The sequence below is a fragment of the Phyllobates terribilis genome, unplaced genomic scaffold, assembly GCF_046119375.1.
Source record: "Phyllobates terribilis strain yellow unplaced genomic scaffold, ASM4611937v1 Scaffold_488__1_contigs__length_1352022, whole genome shotgun sequence".
NCBI classification, from domain to species: domain Eukaryota; kingdom Metazoa; phylum Chordata; class Amphibia; order Anura; family Dendrobatidae; genus Phyllobates; species Phyllobates terribilis.
This window is the reverse complement of record NW_027363248.1, coordinates 1,171,471-1,185,782: the sequence shown is the minus strand read 5'-3', so window position 1 is coordinate 1,185,782 and position 14,312 is coordinate 1,171,471. Positions and strand designations below refer to the sequence as shown.

At 44.9% G+C, this 14,312-nt stretch overlaps 8 non-coding genes and 2 pseudogenes across 8 annotated transcripts; all 10 read left to right on the top strand.

Moving 5' to 3' along the window:
- The first annotated feature begins 551 nt into the window (after nucleotides 1–551).
- On the top strand, nucleotides 552–742 carry LOC141229825 (U2 spliceosomal RNA). Its single transcript, XR_012296445.1, has one exon. It is a non-coding gene; the product is annotated as a U2 spliceosomal RNA (small nuclear RNA).
- Nucleotides 743–1,857: 1,115 nt separating this feature from the next.
- Nucleotides 1,858–2,048, top strand: LOC141229824 (U2 spliceosomal RNA). Its single transcript, XR_012296444.1, has one exon. It is a non-coding gene; the product is annotated as a U2 spliceosomal RNA (small nuclear RNA).
- Nucleotides 2,049–3,163: 1,115 nt separating this feature from the next.
- Nucleotides 3,164–3,354, top strand: LOC141229823 (U2 spliceosomal RNA). Its single transcript, XR_012296443.1, has one exon. It is a non-coding gene; the product is annotated as a U2 spliceosomal RNA (small nuclear RNA).
- Nucleotides 3,355–4,469: 1,115 nt separating this feature from the next.
- LOC141229822 (U2 spliceosomal RNA) lies at nucleotides 4,470–4,660 on the top strand. The gene has a single exon (XR_012296442.1). It is a non-coding gene; the product is annotated as a U2 spliceosomal RNA (small nuclear RNA).
- A 1,115-nt stretch (nucleotides 4,661–5,775) lies between these two features.
- Nucleotides 5,776–5,867, top strand: LOC141230020 (U2 spliceosomal RNA; annotated as a pseudogene).
- A 789-nt stretch (nucleotides 5,868–6,656) lies between these two features.
- LOC141229980 (U2 spliceosomal RNA) lies at nucleotides 6,657–6,836 on the top strand (annotated as a pseudogene).
- A 1,115-nt stretch (nucleotides 6,837–7,951) lies between these two features.
- Nucleotides 7,952–8,142, top strand: LOC141229821 (U2 spliceosomal RNA). The gene has a single exon (XR_012296441.1). It is a non-coding gene; the product is annotated as a U2 spliceosomal RNA (small nuclear RNA).
- Nucleotides 8,143–11,089: 2,947 nt separating this feature from the next.
- Nucleotides 11,090–11,271, top strand: LOC141229996 (U2 spliceosomal RNA). The gene has a single exon (XR_012296605.1). It is a non-coding gene; the product is annotated as a U2 spliceosomal RNA (small nuclear RNA).
- A 1,115-nt stretch (nucleotides 11,272–12,386) lies between these two features.
- Nucleotides 12,387–12,577, top strand: LOC141229820 (U2 spliceosomal RNA). The gene has a single exon (XR_012296440.1). It is a non-coding gene; the product is annotated as a U2 spliceosomal RNA (small nuclear RNA).
- A 1,115-nt stretch (nucleotides 12,578–13,692) lies between these two features.
- On the top strand, nucleotides 13,693–13,883 carry LOC141229819 (U2 spliceosomal RNA). Its single transcript, XR_012296439.1, has one exon. It is a non-coding gene; the product is annotated as a U2 spliceosomal RNA (small nuclear RNA).
- The last annotated feature ends 429 nt before the right edge of the window (nucleotides 13,884–14,312 follow it).

Genomic DNA, 14,312 nt, shown 5'->3' with positions numbered 1-14,312 from the left:
AAGTTTGGTTGATTAGTCTGTGGCATTCTGTTAAACTGTTGCTTATGGCGGTCTCTGTGAGCTTCTCAGCGACATTCAGCCAGCCAGGTATCCTGCCTGCAGTAGATGGAATGTGGCAATGGAACGCTGGCTGCGCGTGTCATAATAGGCTCTGAGCCTTTATATACCTGTGCACAGCAGCAGCCACCTTCAGTCTGCTGCTGGACAGCCAGCAGCAGCAGCAGCAGGAGAGGTATGTAATCAGGAGCCCTCCTGCTAAGGGTAGACAGCTGCTCGTTCCACCCCACCCCCCGCCTTAATTGGTTCTCCTCCCTTCCAATGGTGTTGAGGCGGGTGGGAACAGCAGGGGGTGAAGGTGCTGTGTTTAAAGAGGTGGAGTTATGCAGATCTAAAACGCGTGGATTGCAGCAGCAGCAAGCCGAAAAGTGCAGGCATGTAAGGGATCTAGAGGTTGACAACATGTCTTCTTAACGGGAGTCCAGGAGCTCATCTCCACAAATGGACTTTTCAGGATCCTTGGGTGGCTCCGTAGTTTGAAACCAATTCTGGTTATCGCTTCTCGGCCTTTTGGCTAAGATCAAGTGTAGTATCTGTTCTTATCAGTTTAATATCTGATACGTCCCCTATCTGGGGACCATATATTAAATGGATTTTTAGAACAGGGAGATGGAAAAAGAGCTTGCTCTGTCCACTCCACGCATTGACCTGGTATTGCAGTATCTCCAGGACCGGTGCACCCCTTCTTTAATGCAGTTTCTAAAATCAGAAAGAATTGAATTCAATGTTTTTTGTTCATTTTGCTTGTTTGTCGGATTTTGGGATGGACTCTTTGGCTTTGCTTTTCTTCTCCTCATTGGATTTTTCATGTTCAAAGTTGCAGAAGCCAGATTACAAGCTCATTTTGGTTCAACTTCAGCAACTGTGCATTGCATTGCCATGTAATGTGATGCAATGCTATCTTTCTAGCTCTCCCTTTTTACTTCCTTTTGGATAAACAGACATATTAGGCAAGCATTTTGGAGCTTTCACCTAAATAACTACAGGTGGTGAGATAAGCTGCACAATATAATTGACCTTTCAGTATATTGTTGCACACACACCATCTATTTAGCAAATGCCCTTGTTATCAACAGCAGCCTTTTAAACTCACCTGAGCTAACAGGTATGTGCGCTGGTTACTCTGCTGCGCTTAAAATTTCTTTTTTGGTTTGCTACAATGCCTTTTCTGAAACGTTGTCTCCTTCTGCTGGAACACTGACTTCTTTCATTTAATGCCTGCAGACTATAAAAGAGAACCCAACCCAAAAAGTTTGGTTGATTAGTCTGTGGCATTCTGTTAAACTGTTGCTTATGGCGGTCTCTGTGAGCTTCTCAGCAACATTCAGCCAGCCAGGTATCCTGCCTGCAGTAGATGGAATGTGGCAATGGAACGCTGGCTGCGCGTGTCATAATAGGCTCTGAGCCTTTATATACCTGTGCACAGCAGCAGCCACCTTCAGTCTGCTGCTGGACAGCCAGCAGCAGCAGCAGCAGGAGAGGTATGTAATCAGGAGCCCTCCTGCTAAGGGTAGACAGCTGCTCGTTCCACCCCACCCCCCGCCTTAATTGGTTCTCCTCCCTTCCAACGGTGTTGAGGCGGGTGGGAACAGCAGGGGGTGAAGGTGCTGTGTTTAAAGAGGTGGAGTTATGCAGATCTAAAACGCGTGGATTGCAGCAGCAGCAAGCCGAAAAGTGCAGGCATGTAAGGGATCTAGAGGTTGACAACATGTCTTCTTAACGGGAGTCCAGGAGCTCATCTCCACAAATGGACTTTTCAGGATCCTTGGGTGGCTCCGTAGTTTGAAACCAATTCTGGTTATCGCTTCTCGGCCTTTTGGCTAAGATCAAGTGTAGTATCTGTTCTTATCAGTTTAATATCTGATACGTCCCCTATCTGGGGACCATATATTAAATGGATTTTTAGAACAGGGAGATGGAAAAAGAGCTTGCTCTGTCCACTCCACGCATTGACCTGGTATTGCAGTATCTCCAGGACCGGTGCACCCCTTCTTTAATGCAGTTTCTAAAATCAGAAAGAATTGAATTCAATGTTTTTTGTTCATTTTGCTTGTTTGTCGGATTTTGGGATGGACTCTTTGGCTTTGCTTTTCTTCTCCTCATTGGATTTTTCATGTTCAAAGTTGCAGAAGCCAGATTACAAGCTCATTTTGGTTCAACTTCAGCAACTGTGCATTGCATTGCCATGTAATGTGATGCAATGCTATCTTTCTAGCTCTCCCTTTTTACTTCCTTTTGGATAAACAGACATATTAGGCAAGCATTTTGGAGCTTTCACCTAAATAACTACAGGTGGTGAGATAAGCTGCACAATATAATTGACCTTTCAGTATATTGTTGCACACACACCATCTATTTAGCAAATGCCCTTGTTATCAACAGCAGCCTTTTAAACTCACCTGAGCTAACAGGTATGTGCGCTGGTTACTCTGCTGCGCTTAAAATTTCTTTTTTGGTTTGCTACAATGCCTTTTCTGAAACGTTGTCTCCTTCTGCTGGAACACTGACTTCTTTCATTTAATGCCTGCAGACTATAAAAGAGAACCCAACCCAAAAAGTTTGGTTGATTAGTCTGTGGCATTCTGTTAAACTGTTGCTTATGGCGGTCTCTGTGAGCTTCTCAGCAACATTCAGCCAGCCAGGTATCCTGCCTGCAGTAGATGGAATGTGGCAATGGAACGCTGGCTGCGCGTGTCATAATAGGCTCTGAGCCTTTATATACCTGTGCACAGCAGCAGCCACCTTCAGTCTGCTGCTGGACAGCCAGCAGCAGCAGCAGCAGGAGAGGTATGTAATCAGGAGCCCTCCTGCTAAGGGTAGACAGCTGCTCGTTCCACCGCACCCCCCGCCTTAATTGGTTCTCCTCCCTTCCAACGGTGTTGAGGCGGGTGGGAACAGCAGGGGGTGAAGGTGCTGTGTTTAAAGAGGTGGAGTTATGCAGATCTAAAACGCGTGGATTGCAGCAGCAGCAAGCCGAAAAGTGCAGGCATGTAAGGGATCTAGAGGTTGACAACATGTCTTCTTAACGGGAGTCCAGGAGCTCATCTCCACAAATGGACTTTTCAGGATCCTTGGGTGGCTCCGTAGTTTGAAACCAATTCTGGTTATCGCTTCTCGGCCTTTTGGCTAAGATCAAGTGTAGTATCTGTTCTTATCAGTTTAATATCTGATACGTCCCCTATCTGGGGACCATATATTAAATGGATTTTTAGAACAGGGAGATGGAAAAAGAGCTTGCTCTGTCCACTCCACGCATTGACCTGGTATTGCAGTATCTCCAGGACCGGTGCACCCCTTCTTTAATGCAGTTTCTAAAATCAGAAAGAATTGAATTCAATGTTTTTTGTTCATTTTGCTTGTTTGTCGGATTTTGGGATGGACTCTTTGGCTTTGCTTTTCTTCTCCTCATTGGATTTTTCATGTTCAAAGTTGCAGAAGCCAGATTACAAGCTCATTTTGGTTCAACTTCAGCAACTGTGCATTGCATTGCCATGTAATGTGATGCAATGCTATCTTTCTAGCTCTCCCTTTTTACTTCCTTTTGGATAAACAGACATATTAGGCAAGCATTTTGGAGCTTTCACCTAAATAACTACAGGTGGTGAGATAAGCTGCACAATATAATTGACCTTTCAGTATATTGTTGCACACACACCATCTATTTAGCAAATGCCCTTGTTATCAACAGCAGCCTTTTAAACTCACCTGAGCTAACAGGTATGTGCGCTGGTTACTCTGCTGCGCTTAAAATTTCTTTTTTGGTTTGCTACAATGCCTTTTCTGAAACGTTGTCTCCTTCTGCTGGAACACTGACTTCTTTCATTTAATGCCTGCAGACTATAAAAGAGAACCCAACCCAAAAAGTTTGGTTGATTAGTCTGTGGCATTCTGTTAAACTGTTGCTTATGGCGGTCTCTGTGAGCTTCTCAGCAACATTCAGCCAGCCAGGTATCCTGCCTGCAGTAGATGGAATGTGGCAATGGAACGCTGGCTGCGCGTGTCATAATAGGCTCTGAGCCTTTATATACCTGTGCACAGCAGCAGCCACCTTCAGTCTGCTGCTGGACAGCCAGCAGCAGCAGCAGCAGGAGAGGTATGTAATCAGGAGCCCTCCTGCTAAGGGTAGACAGCTGCTCGTTCCACCCCACCCCCCGCCTTAATTGGTTCTCCTCCCTTCCAACGGTGTTGAGGCGGGTGGGAACAGCAGGGGGTGAAGGTGCTGTGTTTAAAGAGGTGGAGTTATGCAGATCTAAAACGCGTGGATTGCAGCAGCAGCAAGCCGAAAAGTGCAGGCATGTAAGGGATCTAGAGGTTGACAACATGTCTTCTTAACGGGAGTCCAGGAGCTCATCTCCACAAATGGACTTTTCAGGATCCTTGGGTGGCTCCGTAGTTTGAAACCAATTCTGGTTATCGCTTCTCGGCCTTTTGGCTAAGATCAAGTGTAGTATCTGTTCTTATCAGTTTAATATCTGATACGTCCCCTATCTGGGGACCATATATTAAATGGATTTTTAGAACAGGGAGATGGAAAAAGAGCTTGCTCTGTCCACTCCACGCATTGACCTGGTATTGCAGTATCTCCAGGACCGGTGCACCCCTTCTTTAATGCAGTTTCTAAAATCAGAAAGAATTGAATTCAATGTTTTTTGTTCATTTTGCTTGTTTGTCGGATTTTGGGATGGACTCTTTGGCTTTGCTTTTCTTCTCCTCATTGGATTTTTCATGTTCAAAGTTGCAGAAGCCAGATTACAAGCTCATTTTGGTTCAACTTCAGCAACTGTGCATTGCATTGCCATGTAATGTGATGCAATGCTATCTTTCTAGCTCTCCCTTTTTACTTCCTTTTGGATAAACAGACATATTAGGCAAGCATTTTGGAGCTTTCACCTAAATAACTACAGGTGGTGAGATAAGCTGCACAATATAATTGACCTTTCAGTATATTGTTGCACACACACCATCTATTTAGCAAATGCCCTTGTTATCAACAGCAGCCTTTTAAACTCACCTGAGCTAACAGGTATGTGCGCTGGTTACTCTGCTGCGCTTAAAATTTCTTTTTTGGTTTGCTACAATGCCTTTTCTGAAACGTTGTCTCCTTCTGCTGGAACACTGACTTCTTTCATTTAATGCCTGCAGACTATAAAAGAGAACCCAACCCAAAAAGTTTGGTTGATTAGTCTGTGGCATTCTGTTAAACTGTTGCTTATGGCGGTCTCTGTGAGCTTCTCAGCGACATTCAGCCAGCCAGGTATCCTGCCTGCAGTAGATGGAATGTGGCAATGGAACGCTGGCTGCGCGTGTCATAATAGGCTCTGAGCCTTTATATACCTGTGCACAGCAGCAGCCACCTTCAGTCTGCTGCTGGACAGCCAGCAGCAGCAGCAGCAGGAGAGGTATGTAATCAGGAGCCCTCCTGCTAAGGGTAGACAGCTGCTCGTTCCACCCCACCCCCCGCCTTAATTGGTTCTCCTCCCTTCCAACGGTGTTGAGGCGGGTGGGAACAGCAGGGGGTGAAGGTGCTGTGTTTAAAGAGGTGGAGTTATGCAGATCTAAAACGCGTGGATTGCAGCAGCAGCAAGCCGAAAAGTGCAGGCATGTAAGGGATCTAGAGGTTGACAACATGTCTTCTTAACGGGAGTCCAGGAGCTCATCTCCACAAATGGACTTTTCAGGATCCTTGGGTGGCTCCGTAGTTTGAAACCAATTCTGGTTATCGCTTCTCGGCCTTTTGGCTAAGATCAAGTGTAGTATCTTTCGAAAAGGCGGTTTTGGATGTTGGCCGCCCTAGTAGATTGATACATTATGCACACTGGGGTTTAGGCGCTTGTTAGTACGCCAGGTGGCTAATATAGTCATCTGGTGGAAAGCATGGCCCCCCAGGATCGACGCCATTGGGCCGGGGAAGATCGAAAGCCCGAAGTGTGAAGTGCCCCAGGAGTGGTGACCCTGGGGTGCCTTAACTCACTGGGATTGGGAACCCCACTTGAGTTTATGGCACATTTGCACAAGCACTTCAAATTTTCTTTCTTCGCACACACCCTTATTCCGGGCCTTCTGGCCTTAGGATGGGGAATTTTTCAATTCCCGGTCGAAGGTCCGGGCAGTATTATACTGTGAAACCTTCACTATTTATTTAATTTCTTTGTCACTGTGTGTCCACTTATTCACGTGTGTCACGTCCTACTAGGATTTTGTCGGGATGCGGTTCCCTTACGGGTTCCTCTCTTGGCAGGTCTAGGGGGGGAGTGTGTAGCCATCAGGTTCCGCTCCCCCCTGAACCCCCCTGGCTCTCCTCTTTCGGGAGGAGAGCGTTGTTGGCTCCCCTCTTCCGGGAGGGGAGCACAGTCTTTGGCTCCCAGTGCCTTGCTCGGGTGAGAACTCGGGCAGGTGCTGGGGGTAAGATTGGGTCGCCTCTGGCTTCGGCTGGAGGTGGCTTTTTGTCCCTGTTCCTCGCTGTGGCCTTTTGGCTCGGAGGGACGGGGAATGGTTTGGGGGACCCTTCTCCTTTTGGAGAGGGTTTCAAGAAGACCAGCATCCTAGTGCACTTTTTTTGTGGCACTTGTCACTTTTTTAAGCGCACTCGGGTTTTGTACACGAATTCGGGCTTTCAAAAGAAAAAATCTGTTCTTATCAGTTTAATATCTGATACGTCCCCTATCTGGGGACCATATATTAAATGGATTTTTAGAACAGGGAGATGGAAAAAGAGCTTGCTCTGTCCACTCCACGCATTGACCTGGTATTGCAGTATCTCCAGGACCGGTGCACCCCTTCTTTAATGCAGTTTCTAAAATCAGAAAGAATTGAATTCAATGTTTTTTGTTCATTTTGCTTGTTTGTCAGATTTTGGGATGGACTCTTTGGCTTTGCTTTTCTTCTCCTCATTGGATTTTTCATGTTCAAAGTTGCAGAAGCCAGATTACAAGCTCATTTTGGTTCAACTTCAGCAACTGTGCATTGCATTGCCATGTAATGTGATGCAATGCTATCTTTCTAGCTCTCCCTTTTTACTTCCTTTTGGATAAACAGACATATTAGGCAAGCATTTTGGAGCTTTCACCTAAATAACTACAGGTGGTGAGATAAGCTGCACAATATAATTGACCTTTCAGTATATTGTTGCACACACACCATCTATTTAGCAAATGCCCTTGTTATCAACAGCAGCCTTTTAAACTCACCTGAGCTAACAGGTATGTGCGCTGGTTACTCTGCTGCGCTTAAAATTTCTTTTTTGGTTTGCTACAATGCCTTTTCTGAAACGTTGTCTCCTTCTGCTGGAACACTGACTTCTTTCATTTAATGCCTGCAGACTATAAAAGAGAACCCAACCCAAAAAGTTTGGTTGATTAGTCTGTGGCATTCTGTTAAACTGTTGCTTATGGCGGTCTCTGTGAGCTTCTCAGCGACATTCAGCCAGCCAGGTATCCTGCCTGCAGTAGATGGAATGTGGCAATGGAACGCTGGCTGCGCGTGTCATAATAGGCTCTGAGCCTTTATATACCTGTGCACAGCAGCAGCCACCTTCAGTCTGCTGCTGGACAGCCAGCAGCAGCAGCAGCAGGAGAGGTATGTAATCAGGAGCCCTCCTGCTAAGGGTAGACAGCTGCTCGTTCCACCCCACCCCCCGCCTTAATTGGTTCTCCTCCCTTCCAACGGTGTTGAGGCGGGTGGGAACAGCAGGGGGTGAAGGTGCTGTGTTTAAAGAGGTGGAGTTATGCAGATCTAAAACGCGTGGATTGCAGCAGCAGCAAGCCGAAAAGTGCAGGCATGTAAGGGATCTAGAGGTTGACAACATGTCTTCTTAACGGGAGTCCAGGAGCTCATCTCCACAAATGGACTTTTCAGGATCCTTGGGTGGCTCCGTAGTTTGAAACCAATTCTGGTTATCGCTTCTCGGCCTTTTGGCTAAGATCAAGTGTAGTATCTGTTCTTATCAGTTTAATATCTGATACGTCCCCTATCTGGGGACCATATATTAAATGGATTTTTAGAACAGGGAGATGGAAAAAGAGCTTGCTCTGTCCACTCCACGCATTGACCTGGTATTGCAGTATCTCCAGGACCGGTGCACCCCTTCTTTAATTCAGTTTCTAAAATCAGAAAGAATTGAATTCAATGTTTTTTGTTCATTTTGCTTGTTTGTCGGATTTTGGGATGGACTCTTTGGCTTTGCTTTTCTTCTCCTCATTGGATTTTTCATGTTCAAAGTTGCAGAAGCCAGATTACAAGCTCATTTTGGTTCAACTTCAGCAACTGTGCATTGCATTGCCATGTAATGTGATGCAATGCTATCTTTCTAGCTCTCCCTTTTTACTTCCTTTTGGATAAACAGACATATTAGGCAAGCATTTTGGAGCTTTCACCTAAATAACTACAGGTGCTGAGATAAGCTGCACAATATAATTGACCTTTCAGTATATTGTTGCACACACACCATCTATTTAGCAAATGCCCTTGTTATCAACAGCAGCCTTTTAAACTCACCTGAGCTAACAGGTATGTGCGCTGGTTACTCTGCTGCGCTTAAAATTTCTTTTTTGGTTTGCTACAATGCCTTTTCTGAAACGTTGTCTCCTTCTGCTGGAACACTGACTTCTTTCATTTAATGCCTGCAGACTATAAAAGAGAACCCAACCCAAAAAGTTTGGTTGATTAGTCTGTGGCATTCTGTTAAACTGTTGCTTATGGCGGTCTCTGTGAGCTTCTCAGCGACATTCAGCCAGCCAGGTATCCTGCCTGCAGTAGATGGAATGTGGCAATGGAACGCTGGCTGCGCGTGTCATAATAGGCTCTGAGCCTTTATATACCTGTGCACAGCAGCAGCCACCTTCAGTCTGCTGCTGGACAGCCAGCAGCAGCAGGAGAGGTATGTAATCAGGAGCCCTCCTGCTAAGGGTAGACAGCTGCTCGTTCCACCCCACCCCCCGCCTTAATTGGTTCTCCTCCCTTCCAACGGTGTTGAGGCGGGTGGGAACAGCAGGGGGTGAAGGTGCTGTGTTTAAAGAGGTGGAGTTATGCAGATCTAAAACGCGTGGATTGCAGCAGCAGCAAGCCGAAAAGTGCAGGCATGTAAGGGATCTAGAGGTTGACAACATGTCTTCTTAACGGGAGTCCAGGAGCTCATCTCCACAAATGGACTTTTCAGGATCCTTGGGTGGCTCCGTAGTTTGAAACCAATTCTGGTTATCGCTTCTCGGCCTTTTGGCTAAGATCAAGTGCAGTGATCTACCGGTTGCTGCCTTGGTCTTGGCTGAGAGGTGCCTTGGGTACCCGGCTCCTTGGCCTCGGGGGATCGCTGCATGTAGCAGTGCGGCTTCACCCCCTTGCTGCTTTTGGGGAGCCGGATTAGTCCAGGGGCAACGAGGGGCGATCAGCCTGCCTGCTTTTTTTAAGTAGGCGAGGAGGATTTTTGCCACGTTTGGTGTGAAGATATGGACGGGAGAAGCCCAAATATGCTGACCTGTGAAGAGGTCCCAGTTTTTGCAAGATTGAAGAATGCAGTGCGGTTTATTTTTTTGGATCCAGAGAAGAAGAAGTCTGGCTTGTTTTTTTTGGTAGAGAAGATTTTGTTTGGACTATTGGAAGTTCAAATGGAACAAGTTTTGTCTATGTTGGAGTTCCCGAAGAGAGGGATATATGATGTTATTTTTTGTTCAGAAGATATCTTTTCTGACTTTTGGAAGAGAATGGATCTAGTGAAGGAAGATTCGATACTTGAAGGTGTTTTTTTTGTGTCGCATTTTCCTAGGAAGGAAAGGCTAATAGTAATAAGGATGTATAGTCCTTTCATATTGGAAGAAGAGATCATGACCTTTTTATCCCGGTACTGTGAGAAAGTGAGTTCTGCTGGCAAAATGTTTAACCGATATGGTTTTTGGACCACGAGGTGGAGGTTCCTGGTCAAGTTCAAGGAAAGTTCGGATGGTGTTGTGGTACTCCCACCAAGTAGATTCAAAATCGGGACAGTTAATGGAGATATGTTCTTTACAGGTATGCCGAAGTTTTGTAGGCGTTGTAAACAGTATGGCCATGAAAAGGATTCCTGTACATTACAGTGGTGTGCCAAGTGTGAAGAAGTGGGACATAAGGCAGAGAATTGTGAAAAAAGTAAGAAATGTAATCTATGTGGTGGCAGTGGTCATTTATATGATTGCTGTCCTGTCAATAAAAGGGAGGAGAAGTCAGTTGACAAGGAAGATGGAAAAGAAGAAGAGTCTGAAGCTGCCCCCCATGATGAAACGGAAGAGAACATATCTCAAAAGAAGGAGGAACAAATAAGAGATATAAGAAAAGAAGGTGATCATATGGAAGAAGATACTGAGAGTGATATCACAGACGTTGAGATTGAAAATACTAGCTTGGAAGAAGAAGTGGAGGTGGATAGGGAGTCAGAAGATCAGGAGGAAAGTGAGTCCTCCAGTCAGGATGAAAAGGAAGGTGCTGTAAGTAATATGGAAGAGGAGGAGGAGGGTGAAGAAACTAGTGAAGAAGAAAGAGAGGATGTCGCATGTGAAGCCAGAGAAGAAATTGAAGGAGTTTTGTCATCTGGGAAGGACTCTAGTAAAGCAAAGGATGTTTCAGAAAAAAATATGAGGGAGATGGAGGAGAGACAAGAAGTGTTGAAAATGCTAAAGAGTTGTGAAGGGGGGAGTCAGGCTAGTCTAAGGCGCAAAGTGTGGAATAACATTTATAGCGATATGCATCGTTTTTTTTCAACTTACAGAATACCTCAGTCGCTGGCTAAAGAGGTAGAAGAAGCTTGGGATGGTCGGTTTCTGGATGGAAGGCTTTTGAATGCCTTGGCAGCATATGGCCTGAAGAGAGGAATGTTGCCTTAAATCGTAATGGTAAAGATTGTAATGTTGTGATGTAAAGAATATGGAATAACTGTATTGTGATAATATAAACGTATATATATAAAATAAGATTGTAAAAATGGATATATGACCCACAATGATGGATAACAACCTAATACCATTTGGAAATCATTGCAAAGCATGAAATGGTAAATATGGGACTTGTAATCTGAGTGGAAAAAAAAAAAAAAAAAAATCTGTTCTTATCAGTTTAATATCTGATACGTCCCCTATCTGGGGACCATATATTAAATGGATTTTTAGAACAGGGAGATGGAAAAAGAGCTTGCTCTGTCCACTCCACGCATTGACCTGGTATTGCAGTATCTCCAGGACCGGTGCACCCCTTCTTTAATGCAGTTTCTAAAATCAGAAAGAATTGAATTCAATGTTTTTTGTTCATTTTGCTTGTTTGTCGGATTTTGGGATGGACTCTTTGGCTTTGCTTTTCTTCTCCTCATTGGATTTTTCATGTTCAAAGTTGCAGAAGCCAGATTACAAGCTCATTTTGGTTCAACTTCAGCAACTGTGCATTGCATTGCCATGTAATGTGATGCAATGCTATCTTTCTAGCTCTCCCTTTTTACTTCCTTTTGGATAAACAGACATATTAGGCAAGCATTTTGGAGCTTTCACCTAAATAACTACAGGTGGTGAGATAAGCTGCACAATATAATTGACCTTTCAGTATATTGTTGCACACACACCATCTATTTAGCAAATGCCCTTGTTATCAACAGCAGCCTTTTAAACTCACCTGAGCTAACAGGTATGTGCGCTGGTTACTCTGCTGCGCTTAAAATTTCTTTTTTGGTTTGCTACAATGCCTTTTCTGAAACGTTGTCTCCTTCTGCTGGAACACTGACTTCTTTCATTTAATGCCTGCAGACTATAAAAGAGAACCCAACCCAAAAAGTTTGGTTGATTAGTCTGTGGCATTCTGTTAAACTGTTGCTTATGGCGGTCTCTGTGAGCTTCTCAGCGACATTCAGCCAGCCAGGTATCCTGCCTGCAGTAGATGGAATGTGGCAATGGAACGCTGGCTGCGCGTGTCATAATAGGCTCTGAGCCTTTATATACCTGTGCACAGCAGCAGCCACCTTCAGTCTGCTGCTGGACAGCCAGCAGCAGCAGCAGCAGGAGAGGTATGTAATCAGGAGCCCTCCTGCTAAGGGTAGACAGCTGCTCGTTCCACCCCACCCCCCGCCTTAATTGGTTCTCCTCCCTTCCAACGGTGTTGAGGCGGGTGGGAACAGCAGGGGGTGAAGGTGCTGTGTTTAAAGAGGTGGAGTTATGCAGATCTAAAACGCGTGGATTGCAGCAGCAGCAAGCCGAAAAGTGCAGGCATGTAAGGGATCTAGAGGTTGACAACATGTCTTCTTAACGGGAGTCCAGGAGCTCATCTCCACAAATGGACTTTTCAGGATCCTTGGGTGGCTCCGTAGTTTGAAACCAATTCTGGTTATCGCTTCTCGGCCTTTTGGCTAAGATCAAGTGTAGTATCTGTTCTTATCAGTTTAATATCTGATACGTCCCCTATCTGGGGACCATATATTAAATGGATTTTTAGAACAGGGAGATGGAAAAAGAGCTTGCTCTGTCCACTCCACGCATTGACCTGGTATTGCAGTATCTCCAGGACCGGTGCACCCCTTCTTTAATGCAGTTTCTAAAATCAGAAAGAATTGAATTCAATGTTTTTTGTTCATTTTGCTTGTTTGTCGGATTTTGGGATGGACTCTTTGGCTTTGCTTTTCTTCTCCTCATTGGATTTTTCATGTTCAAAGTTGCAGAAGCCAGATTACAAGCTCATTTTGGTTCAACTTCAGCAACTGTGCATTGCATTGCCATGTAATGTGATGCAATGCTATCTTTCTAGCTCTCCCTTTTTACTTCCTTTTGGATAAACAGACATATTAGGCAAGCATTTTGGAGCTTTCACCTAAATAACTACAGGTGGTGAGATAAGCTGCACAATATAATTGACCTTTCAGTATATTGTTGCACACACACCATCTATTTAGCAAATGCCCTTGTTATCAACAGCAGCCTTTTAAACTCACCTGAGCTAACAGGTATGTGCGCTGGTTACTCTGCTGCGCTTAAAATTTCTTTTTTGGTTTGCTACAATGCCTTTTCTGAAACGTTGTCTCCTTCTGCTGGAACACTGATTTCTTTCATTTAATGCCTGCAGACTATAAAAGAGAACCCAACCCAAAAAGTTTGGTTGATTAGTCTGTGGCATTCTGTTAAACTGTTGCTTATGGCGGTCTCTGTGAGCTTCTCAGCGACATTCAGCCAGCCAGGTATCCTGCCTGCAGTAGATGGAATGTGGCAATGGAACGCTGGCTGCGCGTGTCATAATAGGCTCTGAGCCTTTATATACCTGTGCACAGCAGCAGCCACCTTCAGTCTGCTGCTGGACAGCCAGCAGCAGCAGCAGCAGGAGAGGTATGTAATCAGGAGCCCTCCTGCTAAGGGTAGACAGCTGCTCGTTCCACCCCACCCCCCGCCTTAATTGGTTCTCCTCCCTTCCAACGGTGTTGAGGCGGGTGGAAACAGCAAGGGGTGAAGGTGCTGTGTTTAAAGAGGTGGAGTTATGCAGATCTAAAACGCGTGGATTGCAGCAGCAGCAAGCCGAAAAGTGCAGGCATGTAAGGGATCTAGAGGTTGACAACATGTCTTCTTAACGGGAGTCCAGGAGCTCATCTCCACAAATGGACTTTTCAGGATCCTTGGGTGGCTCCGTAGTTTGAAACCAATTCTGGTTATCGCTTCTCGGCCTTTTGGCTAAGATCAAGTGTAGTATCTGTTCTTATCAGTTTAATATCTGATACGTCCCCTATCTGGGGACCATATATTAAATGGATTTTTAGAACAGGGAGATGGAAAAAGAGCTTGCTCTGTCCACTCCACGCATTGACCTGGTATTGCAGTATCTCCAGGACCGGTGCACCCCTTCTTTAATGCAGTTTCTAAAATCAGAAAGAATTGAATTCAATGTTTTTTGTTCATTTTGCTTGTTTGTCGGATTTTGGGATGGACTCTTTGGCTTTGCTTTTCTTCTCCTCATTGGATTTTTCATGTTCAAAGTTGCAGAAGCCAGATTACAAGCTCATTTTGGTTCAACTTCAGCAACTGTGCATTGCATTGCCATGTAATGTGATGCAATGCTATCTTTCTAGCTCTCCCTTTTTACTTCCTTTTGGATAAACAGACATATTAGGCAAGCATTTTGGAGCTTTCACCTAAATAACTACAGGTGGTGAGATAAGCTGCACAATATAATTGACCTTTCAGTATATTGTTGCACACACACCATCTATTTAGCAAATGCCCTTGTTATCAACAGCAGCCTTTTAAACTCACCTGAGCTAACAGGTATGTGCG